Below are 14154 nucleotides of genomic sequence, written 5' to 3'. Positions count from 1 at the left end.
ACAGTGTAGAAAGCACACCACGCTCATCATGCAACACACAAACCTCACTGTGCACAAGCTCACACTGTGAACCACGAGCACTCGAATACAATGCTCTCACTGTTTACAAGATGCCGTCCAGTAGTGCACGCCGCACCAAGTACTACACCCACACTCTACTTGACATCAGCACGCCTCAAAGTCACAGCGCAGAGAGCACATCGACCCTCACTCACAAGCCCCACTCACTATGCACAGCTCACCCTCCCCCCATTCAGCAGCCCGCACTACACTCCCCTTTGTTTACATCACACCCACGGCAGACTCTCTTGCCAGCTGATTGCCGCACACTCCTCACTGTTTACAAGGCTCAGTGGACACAGTACAAGCCGGCTGCTACCTCATTGCCGAGCCTGGCCACCCGCGCGGGGGTTCGCTACAAAAGTTAAGCTTTGTTATTAACTTGATCTTGTTCCCGTCCCTCGGGCTGCGGGTGCATGGCAAGGGATATGGCATAGCTGGTGCATGGCACGTCTTTGGTGTATGTGCTGTGCGCGCTGACACCTGCCATTGTTTAGCATGGAGCAGTGCATAATTGTGTATTTTCCTTCCTGGCTTCTGAACCTTGTGCAAAAGTGAGCTGTGCCATGCGCAGTGCTATCATCCATATCACTAGAAGCCAAGAGCTGTAGTCGGATGTGTCTCGTGAGCAGAACTGACATCTCTGCCACTCTAAGGCATGGTACCGGCCCTGGATATGCACATGTGATTTTAGCAGCATGGCGAAGTGCTTCGGCGTGCACTGTTGAGCTATGCTTACACGTGGCACATGTTATCTTGTAGTGAAGTCTCGTGTACGCAGGTATGCCATGGAGCGAAAGCAGTTCTTATTTTGTGTTCATCGTGAAGAGGTTGGTAAATTGTAGTGTTAAAAGCGATGGATGGCTGTTACATCTGAAAAGATAGACCTCAAACTCTTGGCTGTTTTACATTTATTAGCAACAATCTCTTTGATTGGAGTTGTGGTCGAGTGAGTAAATTAATTGTTGGTTTTGGAGACAGAAGACTAAAGCTCTAGTTCTGCTCTTTTCTATTCGCTAAAGAGTGTGTACAAATTATTTGTATCCCATTTGTATTGTCTGCGAAACTGGGGTGCTTATAAGCAGTCTTTTGCTGAAATTTGATTTATAATCTAGCAAGTAGCCCATTCGAGCCCTTATCTATGTTGAAAAATAAACCTTGCTTTAATTTTGGGAGAAGTGAGTCTCAAATTTGCTTACAAATGCACCATTTGTCTACTAATTTTTCCAAAAATTTCTAGGGGGAAGAACCCACCCGAATCCCACTTAAGTTGTTCTTGCTCAATCGCTACGCACGCCACAGCGCAGAGCAACAATAAAACACCGCGTCACCACTTTCAAATGTCACCATCCGCCACTGGTGTCTGAACTAAGTGCACCATCGCTTGAGCACTGGAGTGCAGGTTATTGTAGCCCCACTCAACCCATTGAGCACACCTATGCACACCGATGTGGTGTCCATGCTTTCTGGATTACTAACAGTCCCAAAAAGGGTTCAGGGGTGCAGAGGTAATTCAGATCCAGTTTATTTCTTTAGAATAGCACACTCAACCACTGTTCTAAGGAACAACACTATATATGTTTTATTTAAACAATTTCATTATGTTTCTTAGTACATGAATAAAAACCACACAGAATTTAATTGAAACAGCATTTGTTGGTAGCATCAAGAGTAAAATGAGCAGTTCTAGCATAATTAGATTGTTTCTAGCAGCATAACACCTTAAGAACTGCTTCTATGCCCTATTCTATGAGAGCATGGAGTAGCTAATTTTCCTTAAGAATTTTTGGGGGCCCAGCGCACTGCATACCTGTTCACAGCTAAGCAGGTGTGATTATCAGACTTCAGCCAGGAGAAAGAGTTCCCTCAGAAGGGAAACACACAGTCATCTAATCTCAGCTCCTCTCATCTCTGTATGGACTCTCAGCAGACAAGTGGAAGCTAAAGTAGCCTGGAAGGACCTCTTATGATAACCTGGTGCAAAGGCTTTTCAAATACAGTGTTCAAATCATAGAGTTTATATAGGCTTGACCATTGACTATTAGCCTATATTGTGGGGCTTTCTAATAATTTTAAGACATAAGAGGTCTGAATCTGATCCAGCATGATGAAAACACTTCAACTCAGACTACATGTTCATTCTACACGCGTACTATCAAGCCTTTGAAATGGAGACATCCCATTCCTCTTAGCAAAGTTTTGTTGCCTATCACAAAGTCATTTTTAGATGAACTGATACTTTCACAAGTTCTGCAAAAGATAATGACATGTTGAAAATGGACCACAGGCAGACAGTCTAACTGAACATGTTCAAAATGGATTCCGGTGCTGACATTTAAAAAAAAAGTTCTCGAGGTGGCAACCACTGAACAGTTCATCAAATAAGCTCTGTAGCTACTCTGGCAAAACATTCAAAAAGCGAACACGAGTGGAGGTGAAACGTATTATAAAACACCTCTCCCAATACTATGCTCCCTTCAACATGCGTGTGCTCTTCGACAATGCATGTTTTATTTAACGCACTTTGACATTCAATTCAAATATGTGGCTCGTTCTAAAGTGTTCAAGATGGTACTTCCCTGCTTTCGTCACTACAGTGACTGAGCTTGATTGAAACTCGTGCGCATATTTTCTGGAGTTAGGTGACAGCACTGTTTTTTCCCCCGAGGACGGAGTGGGCTAGTAGTTCCTGTGGCCTGTAGCCCACGATAGACCGTTACACCTTTTGAAAAGTGCTGTGTTACATGCCATTAGTATAAATTAACTGCGGATCGAAATTAGAACAAATCCGTCTGCAACAAATCTTCCAGAGCAATACAACACGTGTTGCAGCATTTATGCGTCGCGACTACTATTTTCTCTTGATCTCACACATAAAGTTGCATCTCTCGTATCCATACGCCAGGTTATACAGCACGAATCACGAAGGCAATCATATATTCACTTTGATGTCTCCGCATGCTTTATCAAGTACACATATTTAACGACGTACAATATATTAACCGGAAAAGTCGTTCAAGGACACCAATGAAACAACAAAAAAGCGACATTCACAATTTTCGATATACCCCACAAGCCTCTAGAAAGTAAGTAAGTATCAAGGAGGGTTTTGGCAAAAAGCACAGTAAGGCTGTGCCAAATGATCAATGAACAAAGAAATTGCCAGTACTGTGCAATTATTTTTATTTTATTTAGATCGGTGTCGAGCAGAAAAGTTAACTCAACCCAAAGACCACCAGTTCAGTCTTGAATGTTTATGAAAATGAATTTATTTTTTGTTTTTTATTTTATTTATTTTGACTTATTTCTTTTTTTCTTTCTTTTTCCCATACACGAAAGGTGTATATAACCAAACAAATTAACCGGAAAATTAAATTCAAGCAGAAGGGAATGTTCACAGAACACTCAACTAGTAAACATCAAATTTATGAGGGCTTTTTAAATAGTAGCCAAGGCCAAAGACAACAGGGTGCAAACCCACAACACAATTCACCAATACAACATCAATGGCACAATTGGACAACAATTAGACAATAGACAATCGACAACACATGAAGGTAGTACGGCTAAGTGAAGCCACTCTTTAAATGCTAACTACACAGGGTGAGGCCTATTGCAGAATATCTGCTCGAATTTTCAGGCAAGGCCTATGCATTTAAATGAAAACGTGCCAAATTTGACATATTTTTGTATATACGACCACACACTTTTGTATATATTTACAACATTTTGAAATGAAAGTTGGTCGCAAAAACAGAATGTTTCAAAATCAATGAGGAGAGAGGGTTATTTAATGAAGAGAAGGGGTCGACGCGTTTCGAATCTCTACTTAGGTTGAGAGATTCTCTTCAGGACCGACAGACATAATCTGAAAAACACAAATAAACATACACTCAGTCAAAACCACACATGAGGGACCTTCAACTCGCATACCGATCAGCGTAATTTGTGTCATACCTGTATATGCTTTGTAACACTTTTCAAGTCCTGAAATCAGAAAGGAAACCATTCTTGGTCATTGCAAGGCTTGATCAGAGAGGGATTCAGACAATGAGGGTACAACGTATTCGAAGTCAGAGCAACTTACATTGTTAATGTTTTGCCACGGTCAAAAAATGGATGTTTGACGGACCACCGAGGAATTTTTCCGTTTTCGGTAGCTTGCTTTCCTGGCAACTCCTACAGATGAAAAACCAGTTCGTGAATCACATGATGTGTGGGACGCAGGACTCATCCTAAACATTTAACCACTCGCTCCAGCTTAATGTGCTTATGCTTAAAAAACGGATGGTACATTCACTGTCGTGCCTTGGGCGGGTGAGGCAGTTTAACATTTTTTTGTAAAGGCCGCTTGGACGAGGGGAGGAACCCGTGCGGTGGACATTGCTCGTTAACAGGTCGACTAACTAGGCGGAGGACTTAACCGACGAGCGGAAGCCGACTGTGTTTACCTTGTAGAGGTTGCGCTGTCCTCATTCGGTTCTTCTTCTCTCACGCAGAAGACGCCATCTGATTTGGCATGTTCACTTCCTTGTTGGTCCGGAAGTTGTATTAAAGTCTACGACGTCTTGATGGGAAATGTAGTCCCTACCGACTTTTAGTGCGACGATGTATCGCGGCTGTGACTTTAATCATTAAAGTTGGTCACAGGTCGATGTGTGCTGCGCCAACACCTTCAATGATTAAAGGCACAACCGCGCCACATAGTCGCACTAAAAGTCGGTAGGGACTACATTTCCCATAAAAACGTCGTGGACTCTATTACAATTTCCTGATCCACAACCACAACTTTCATGATATGACATGTAGTGTACAATGGACTTTCACAAGACCATCCCATTTGTAGGTGTTGGCGCAGCACACATCGACCTGTGACCAACTTTAATGATTAAAGTCACAGCCGCGATACATCGTCGCACTAAAAGTCGGTAGGGACTACATTTCCCATCAAGACGTCGTAGACTTTAATACAACTTCCAGACCAACAAGGAAGTGAACATGCCAAATCAGATGGCGTCTTCTGCGTGAGAGAAGAAGAACCGAATGAGGACAGCGCAACCTCTACAAGGTAAACACAGTCGGCTTCCGCTCGTCGGTTAAGTCCTCCGCCTAGTTAGTCGACCTGTTAACGAGCAATGTCCACCGCACGGGTTCCTCCCCTCGTCCAAGCGGCCTTTACAAAAAAATGTTAAACTGCCTCACCCGCCCAAGGCACGACAGTGAATGTACCATCCGTTTTTTAAGCATAAGCACATTAAGCTGGAGCGAGTGGTTAAATGTTTAGGATGAGTCCTGCGTCCCACACATCATGTGATTCACTAACTGGTTTTTCATCTGTAGGAGTTGCCAGGAAAGCAAGCTACCGAAAACGGAAAAATTCCTCGGTGGTCCGTCAAACATCCATTTTTTGACCGTGGCAAAACATTAACAATGTAAGTTGCTCTGACTTCGAATACGTTGTACCCTCATTGTCTGAATCCCTCTCTGATCAAGCCTTGCAATGACCAAGAATGGTTTCCTTTCTGATTTCAGGACTTGAAAAGTGTTACAAAGCATATACAGGTATGACACAAATTACGCTGATCGGTATGCGAGTTGAAGGTCCCTCATGTGTGGTTTTGACTGAGTGTATGTTTATTTGTGTTTTTCAGATTATGTCTGTCGGTCCTGAAGAGAATCTCTCAACCTAAGTAGAGATTCGAAACGCGTCGACCCCTTCTCTTCATTAAATAACCCTCTCTCCTCATTGATTTTGAAACATTCTGTTTTTGCGACCAACTTTCATTTCAAAATGTTGTAAATATATACAAAAGTGTGTGGTCGTATATACAAAAATATGTCAAATTTGGCACGTTTTCATTTAAATGCATAGGCCTTGCCTGAAAATTCGAGCAGATATTCTGCAATAGGCCTCACCCTGTGTAGTTAGCATTTAAAGAGTGGCTTCACTTAGCCGTACTACCTTCATGTGTTGTCGATTGTCTATTGTCTAATTGTTGTCCAATTGTGCCATTGATGTTGTATTGGTGAATTGTGTTGTGGGTTTGCACCCTGTTGTCTTTGGCCTTGGCTACTATTTAAAAAGCCCTCATAAATTTGATGTTTACTAGTTGAGTGTTCTGTGAACATTCCCTTCTGCTTGAATTTAATTTTCCGGTTAATTTGTTTGGTTATATACACCTTTCGTGTATGGGAAAAAGAAAGAAAAAAAGAAATAAGTCAAAATAAATAAAATAAAAAACAAAAAATAAATTCATTTTCATAAACATTCAAGACTGAACTGGTGGTCTTTGGGTTGAGTTAACTTTTCTGCTCGACACCGATCTAAATAAAATAAAAATAATTGCACAGTACTGGCAATTTCTAGAAAGTAAGTAACATTGATCATTCCCCTGCTCTTCACTATTTTTAAATATTTAATAATCTTTTTAGTTTTGTACACGGAAAAGCTATTTATGGCAGTCACATCTTTCACTTTGGAAATACTTTCAAAGAATCAAAAAGGCTCCGATAATGACAAGGCAATCCGTTTTTTCTGGGGAAAAAAGCGTCTATCTTGTGTCTTTGTGTTCTAAACTTGGTTCCTACAAGAGCAGCCCCTTGTTACCTTCACCTGTGCCCAGCCGCCCACGCCTATGACAAAAAAATGTGCCAACACCGGTGCAGTTTACCTGGTTTTCTGCTTCATCCTTTTCTTGGAAAATGTTGGCAGAGAACTCACGAGTCTCTGGCTGAATAAATTCATGTTTGCTGACAACAAGTCTCTAAGTAGTGAAAAATGTGCAATCCTGAGTTCTAATAAGTTTATACTACAAGAAGTAATATTTTGTTATATCCATGATAACAGGAAGGTTTGTTATATTAAGGCAGGACTTTTAACTCATTTTAGTCGATAAACTATATGTGTGTGTGGTGGAGGCGCACATTTTCTCAATTAGCGAGAAGGAAAACATACACCTTTGGCTCACTTGTGCGTCCTGTAATGCTCCTAACACCCTCGCCCTCGGGAGATCACCAAACTTTGCAATTTTTCTTGCAATTCGGGCTTTTGCTTCCTGTTTTATTGCTTTCTGATCTCCGGGAGAACAGCCTGCATCCGAGAATGCACCATCTCTAATTGGAAAGCCCGGTGCAGCACGTGGGATACCAGTGGGGTCCTTTGTCAAGTTCAGAGGTCACGGTTTGCACCACTTGCGCTGCTTCCCATATTACTGCATCTTTTGGGTCCTGCTACAGCAAGAGTTATGGCCTGAAAAATGTCACCTGTTTTCAATTTTCATCTGGAGCGCCTCAAACTGTCAGGCTGGTTTCAGGGGATAAGGACTGTAATGGCTTGAAACTTTTGAACAAGCACACTTTTTGGGTTTATTAAATCTGGATGTTTTTTTCTGTTTCCCCTGCAGTCTGTAAATCAAGTAGTCTATCGAAACCATTCAGCCGGCAGGCTAAGGAGCAATAATAGGGGTCTTAAATACTTCGGTAAACAACAAGTGTAGGCCCGATTCTCAAAGCCATTTGCACACCAATACTGAAGTTTGTCATGCAAATGGTTCGATGCTATTTTAAATTCACATTTGCTATTCACAAAATGCGAATTTAAGCAATTACTCATAGTTGTATGTAAAATACACTAGATGAGTGTAATTTTATGTGAAAAAATCTACTTACAGTGTTTTTTACCGGGTGTTCCAGGGCTAGGATGACCTGCAGATTAACACCTAGAAAATTATGCATTCGTGGGTTTTCACAAATGCGTGCAAAGCACGTTCCCATCTGGCATACAAAGATTTATTCCTGTCAATGAGAGCCGAACATCTCAGTGAAAGATGGGAACGCGGAGGGAGCACTTACAACATTGATGTGTGTGTAATAGAACAACTTGCTACTCTTCCCTATGAGAAAAAAAGCAAATATGCTTTTTTGGATGCAAATGTGCTTTTGCAAGTATTTATGCATGCTAAATATGCCGGTTATATTTATTTATGCGAAATATTTCATATAAGGACTCCAAATCTGCGACTGTCTCAGCGTTCTTGGAGTATTCCTGGAAATCTATATCAGTTCAAAAATAGAAATTTAGTCCAGAGGGTGTCTAAGCACATAGAAGTGGACCACTGATTACCTTTTGAGCCCTGTATTATTTAGAGATCTCTTGTTTTGGAAAGAAAAGTTCCGCTGGTTCTCTCAGGCACGTGGGGGAAATTAACTGTAATTCACATTGGTCAGCCTGGGGTATAGGCTATTTTAACAATTAAAACATGGACAGGGCATTAAAAGAAATCAAAATCAGGTCATTCCATTGATCTTCTCATACATGTTTACTTGTGGGTTTGAATACCCCAATAAAGGATCTTGCTCTCACATTGATATTTGAAACGGTTTATTAAATTATGCTGTAATGGATTAAAAAGTTAAGGGGCATATGTACAAGCCCCTATCGCCATGGGAACATCACTTTTTGTGACGTTCCCGTGGCGATAGAGGCCTTGCCTTATGTACAAGGCAGCGTTAAGCAACTTAACATGGCTTAACGCTGTCTTGTACATAAGGCACTCTTTCACGCTATGTTTAGCGTGAAAGGGGCGTGCAGTGGGTGTTGTGGTGGACGTTCCACCTTAATACTCATTGTTTTTCACGCTGCCTCCTATGTACAAGGGTGGCGTACATAGGAGGCAGCGCCAAAATTAAGACCAGGAAAACTCTGGTTTTAAGATGACGAAACGAGGAGAAATGCATTATTTCTCCTCGTTTTTGCTTTTTCCATGTGTTTGGCCTTGTGAAGCACACATGGAAAAAGCAAAATGACACGGTTTGTTTTTGTACAGGAAGGTGTAACTTCCTGCACATAAACAAACCTTTTTAAAAATGCCATTTTGTAACTTTCATGTGTGCTTCATGAAGCAGCACACATGAAAGTTACAAAATTGCATTTTAGGATTGTTTATGTGCAGGAAGGTACACCTTCCTACACATAACCAATCCTCCCCTGCACACAGACACCCTTGCACTCTGGTGCATGGGTGGCTGCATTGGTGCTAAGTTGTGAAACATAGTGCCATCGCAGGGGGAAACGCAAGGCTGCATCCCATTCTTGTAAATATGGCGCAGCCTTGCGTTTCCGAAGTGGCAGAGTGTGTCGTTAAGCCCAGGAGGCTAACGACACGCTCCGCCACTTCGTCGTAAGTATTATTGAATGCACATGATACGTTTTCGGGACCATGTTTTAAAACTGTTCCTTCACTCCAGGATGCCCATACTTCTCCTTTGTACAACATTTTCTGTGCATTCAATTTACTTACCAAAGAAGCAAATATTGCAACTTTAAACTGAAAACTGCTATCTTTTTTAAGCAGAGCTCCTGTAAAAGAGGACTCATAAAGAGGTCTTAGCTAATCCAGATGTCACAGAACAATCTGTGGCATGCACCCACCCGCTTGCGCACTTCCCGCACCTACTGTACAAGGTGTGCCCACCGTGTCGTCCACCCGCTGTAATTCACCTAGCATCCGCTCCCAATGTGCGGCTATGGGTTCCTTCCGGAGCCCCACTGTTTTCTTCCTGCAAATGGCAGGCCACTCCGCTCTGGCCCACGCCTGAAGTGAGGAGTGCCATGCTCGTGCACATGGTGAGTCGTGCGCCTTCCACCTTCTTGTAAGGTGACACTTTGCTGCCACTAACCCCAGGTCCAGGAAACGGGATGACACCTTATCCTTGGGGGATCTCTTGAAGTGATGTAGGATGTACTCGGGCCAGCCAAAGGGTATGGTACGACCTGTGCAACTCCGTAGTGACTCGCTAATCGCGCGCCAGTAAGTGCCCAACCCAGGACAACTCCACAGCACATGCAGGAATCCCGCCCCCAACTCACCACACCTGGGACAGAGCGCATCTTCGCGACAGAAATACTTATTAATTAGCTCAGGCATAAGGTAAGCCCTGTGAACAATAAAAAGCTGAATTTGGCGGAATCACATGTTTCTGGTGATGCGTACCCGGCTTCTGAGAGCCCGTTCCCACTCTTTGTCCGCTAGCGGCCGCCCCAAGTCCAGCTCCCATTTGCCTCTTAGGGGGCCTAAACTAACTGCCACATTCTCCCTTAAGGAAGCCGCAAACCAGCGAACCAGGTGTCTGCCCTTCTCCATAACATCGAGATACTGCATGGTTAAATGCTGCCTGGGCTCCGCAGTTACATCTCCCCACCTGGCGGTCAGCTTCGCTATCAATGAGCGGTGCATTAAGAACCCCCCGGGGGCGAAGCCCCTCCTCTGCTACCAGCGTCTCATATGCTATGAGCTCCCCTTCTCTGTACAGGTCTCCAAGTGTACGGATGTCGGCTACCCACCATTCCCTGGGCATAAGGGTCGTGAGCACCCCTGCACCACTAGGCGAGCCCTCCAGAGGTACAGCCGGCGCAGAGGGAACCACACTACGGGTAAGGTATAGAGCCCTCTGATGGCACTTGTATGCCTCTGCCAGGAGAAGCGGCATTGGCTGCTCTATCGCGGCCAGGGGATGGAAGAGTTTAGTTATAAGCTCCAGTGAGTAAGGTGGCATTGCTGTAGCCACATCATGTCTGCCTCTATCCGCCAACCAACGAGTGACCCATTGTAGCTGCCCGGCTAGGTAGTAGTGATCAAACCAGGGCGCAGCCAGGCCCCCCAGGTCCGTCGGCAGGTATAACTTCGCTAGCGCCAGCCTATGCCTTGAGGTGCCCCAGATGAAGTCACGCAGCATCTTACTGAGCATAGTAAAAAAGGAAGCTGGGATGAATAGCGGTAAGTTGACAAAGTAGTACAGGAGGCGGGGAAGCATGACCATTTTAGCAAGCACCACTGTACCCGTGGTTGTCAGAGGGAGTATGGTCCAGAAGCGTATCTGCGACCTAAGTGCTGCAACTGCCTTCCCAAGGTTCCCATCAAGCAGGTCAGACGGGCGATGGTATATCTTTACCTCCTACCACTGAACTTGTGTGCCCCCAAGGCGGTATCCCGGATCTTCCGTCCCTGCACTGAAGGCGTAAAGGCAGGATTTACCCGCATTCACTCGGATCCCCGAGATGGTAGCAAAAGTGCGTAGCAGCTGGTCCAGCTGCTCAGGCATGCGCCCCACATCCCTCACGAACACCAGCAGGTCATCGGCGTATAATGATACCTGATGAACTGCGTCTCCCAACGGAATGCCATCACCGAGGGTCGTCTGTATGGCCACGGCCAGGGGCTCAATTGCCAGCGCAAACAGCAGCAGGGACAGAGGGCACCCCTGCCGAGTGCCTCGGCCCACCGCCACGCCTCTGAAATGTAAGGGCCCAACCGCACCCGGACCATGGGGTCTTTATATAATAGGCCGACCATGTGAAGGAACCCCATGTCCAGCCCGCAGCGTGTCAGCACCGCCAACAAATAGCCCCATTCTAGGCAATCAAATGCCTTCTCCAGGTCCAGGATCAGGCACCCAGCCCTAGGCCACTCCCGCGTGGCTTCGGCTGCTACCCTGAAGTATCTCCTGAGATTCAATGAAGTGGATCTCGCAGAGACAAACCCGTTGTGATCAGTGTGGATTAACTGGAGGACCACCGGTGCCAACCGTTCCGCCAGCATCTTATCAAAGATTTTGTAGTCCACATTGAGCATCGCCAGGGGCCTGTATGAACCCAGAGCCGTAGGGGCCCTGTCCGGTTTCGGCAGGGAGACCAGGAACGCCTCCAGCATGGAAGGGGGCAGTGAGCCTTCCTCCACCGCTTCCGTGTATAACTTATGGAGTAATGGCATCAGGGTTTCTGGATATGCTTTATAATATTCGGCGGGCATGCAGTCCGGCCCTGGGGTCTTCCAGGATGCCATGGACTGAATCGCCTCCTCAACTTCCTCTAATGAGAGAGGCGCATTAAGCGTCTCCTTCTGTGCCTCGGAGGTCGTGGGTAGCTGGACAGAATCTAAGAACTCCTCTAGAATGCGCCTGGGGCCAATGCCCTGGGCCCTGTATAGCTGTGCATAATGGTCTGTTAGGGCAAGGTGTATTTCGCGTTGTGTGTACACCATCCCTCCATCCGCTGTACGGAGCGCTCCTATCGGGGCACCGCAACCTTCCTGCTTTATCAACCAGGCCAGTAGACGGCCCGCCCTGTCTGCCCTGGCATGCGTTCTGGCCGTGTGTGCTGAATAGTTGTGGCATCGTAGCTTCTCCAGAAGCTCTGCATGTCGGGTGCGGAGATCCCCCAGCTCACGCGAATGCCTGCCCTCTCCCTCTCCTTCCTGCTCGTAACGCAGCAGCACAGTCTCTAAGCAGGCCAGGGAGGCCAAGAGCGCCCCATGTATGTTCCACGTGCCCCCCAAGCAGTGCCCCCGGACAGTCACCTTGTGAGCATCCCACTCTACCATGGCGTTGCTCGCCATCCCTTCATTGGCATCAACATATGCAAGGAGAGCCATGCCCAGAGACGAGCGAAACTCCAAGTCCTATAGCGTACTAGGCTGTAGCCTCCACATGGGGACTGGTGGGCGATCTACCCCCCAACTGATCTTGAACCACAGGGGGTTATGATCGGAGTGCGTTCTCCCCAAGTACTCCGATTGTGCAATAAGCGGGAGCAGGGACAGAGAACCCACCATTCTATCCAACCGAACATGTAGGCCATGGACCGCAGAGTAGTAAGAGTAGATCTTATCAGGTCCTGCAGCGCCCAGTGCGAAAGCAATCCCTAAACGCCTGCGCATTGGATGCTACCTCTGCAGCACGTAGGGGGGGAAAGACCTATCCAGCAGAACATCTAGCACCATATTGATATCTCCCCGAAGCAGCCAAGGGAGTCCCCCATAAGGGTTGAGGACCTGAGTCAGCTGCGCTAGGAAGGATGGCTGATCATTCAATTTCCCGCTCACTAGGGTGTATCTGCCCTCTCGATCTACAGTTGCTTCTTCGCAGATAAAGGGAATGCCTGCCCCTACCCAGATCAGAGTTCCGCACGCATGCGCCGAAAAGACTGTACCGTAGACTTGCCTCCTCCAGTGCCTGCGAAGTTTGTCAAGTTCTGCCTGGGTCATGTGGGTTTCTTTCAGGAGGGCCACCCCCACTGAGTGTCGCTGCAGGTAGGAGAAGATGGAATAGCGCTTTGACGGTGTGTGCATATGACGTATATTCCAAGTCACAATGTTAGTGTGCCTCATGTGTCTTGGCAGGTCATCGAAGCACAAGGCAGAGGGGCTACCTCAGGGGGGCCAGAGTCACGGGCCAAGGGAAGTACATCAGTGTGCTGCAACTTAAACAAAATAGCAACCACAAACAGTGCAACTAGTAGACGAATCCCCGAGAAGGCATACGTCCAAACCTCAAGGTAAAACACATCTGTTGGTGAGCTAGTCCAGTGCGATGGCTAGTGAGGTGCGTGTGGTGTCGGTAACTAATATGCACTGTTCCCCTGTCTCAAACCTCCTGTGCTCGCAAGAGGTGCGTAATGAGTCATAGGCTAGCCAAACGCGTAGGTCCGATGGGGGACGCAGCAGTGGGAGCCCCCAAGTGCGCTATCCATGCAGTGTGCCCCAACCCTCAGGCCTCAATCTAACTCTCGGCCGCCCGTATTAAGTGGCAGACACACCCCCAGCGTGCAACTCATTTCGCTAGCATGCATATGTACCTATGAGAGAGGAAAAACACAGTGCATTACATATACATGCATGTGGGTTACATAGCAGGAAACACAGCACCAGTCCATCACATGAGCTGGTCAGCTGTCTGGGGTGTCAACACAGGTATGTTCGAGTCTTCAGAGAACACGGTAGATGGGGAGGACGAGCCGCTAGTTCCCGGGTCACTGCGTGTGTGTGTCTCCATGCGGCTATTGCCGGCTACAGTCCCGAGAGTCGCCACCGCCTCGAGTGCTTCCTGGCGTTCCATCCTGATCTTCTCTGGGCTGGGCGCCACAGGGCCCGGCCGCATGTCTCGATATGCCCTCCTCTGTCTGCGTCGCCTCGGTCTCCTTTCCAGCCGGCTGCCCTCCTCTGAGCCTGGGGGCCTTGGTCCTGTCCACTGCCCTGACTCCTCCAGCCAGTCCCAAACTTCCGACGGGGCATCAAAGAAGCGGGCACCCTCCTTCGAGAC

Source organism: Lissotriton helveticus, chromosome 4_1 (genome assembly GCF_964261635.1).
Source record: "Lissotriton helveticus chromosome 4_1, aLisHel1.1, whole genome shotgun sequence".
Classification (NCBI taxonomy): Eukaryota; Metazoa; Chordata; class Amphibia; order Caudata; family Salamandridae; genus Lissotriton; species Lissotriton helveticus.
This window is presented reverse-complemented; position numbering follows the sequence as displayed.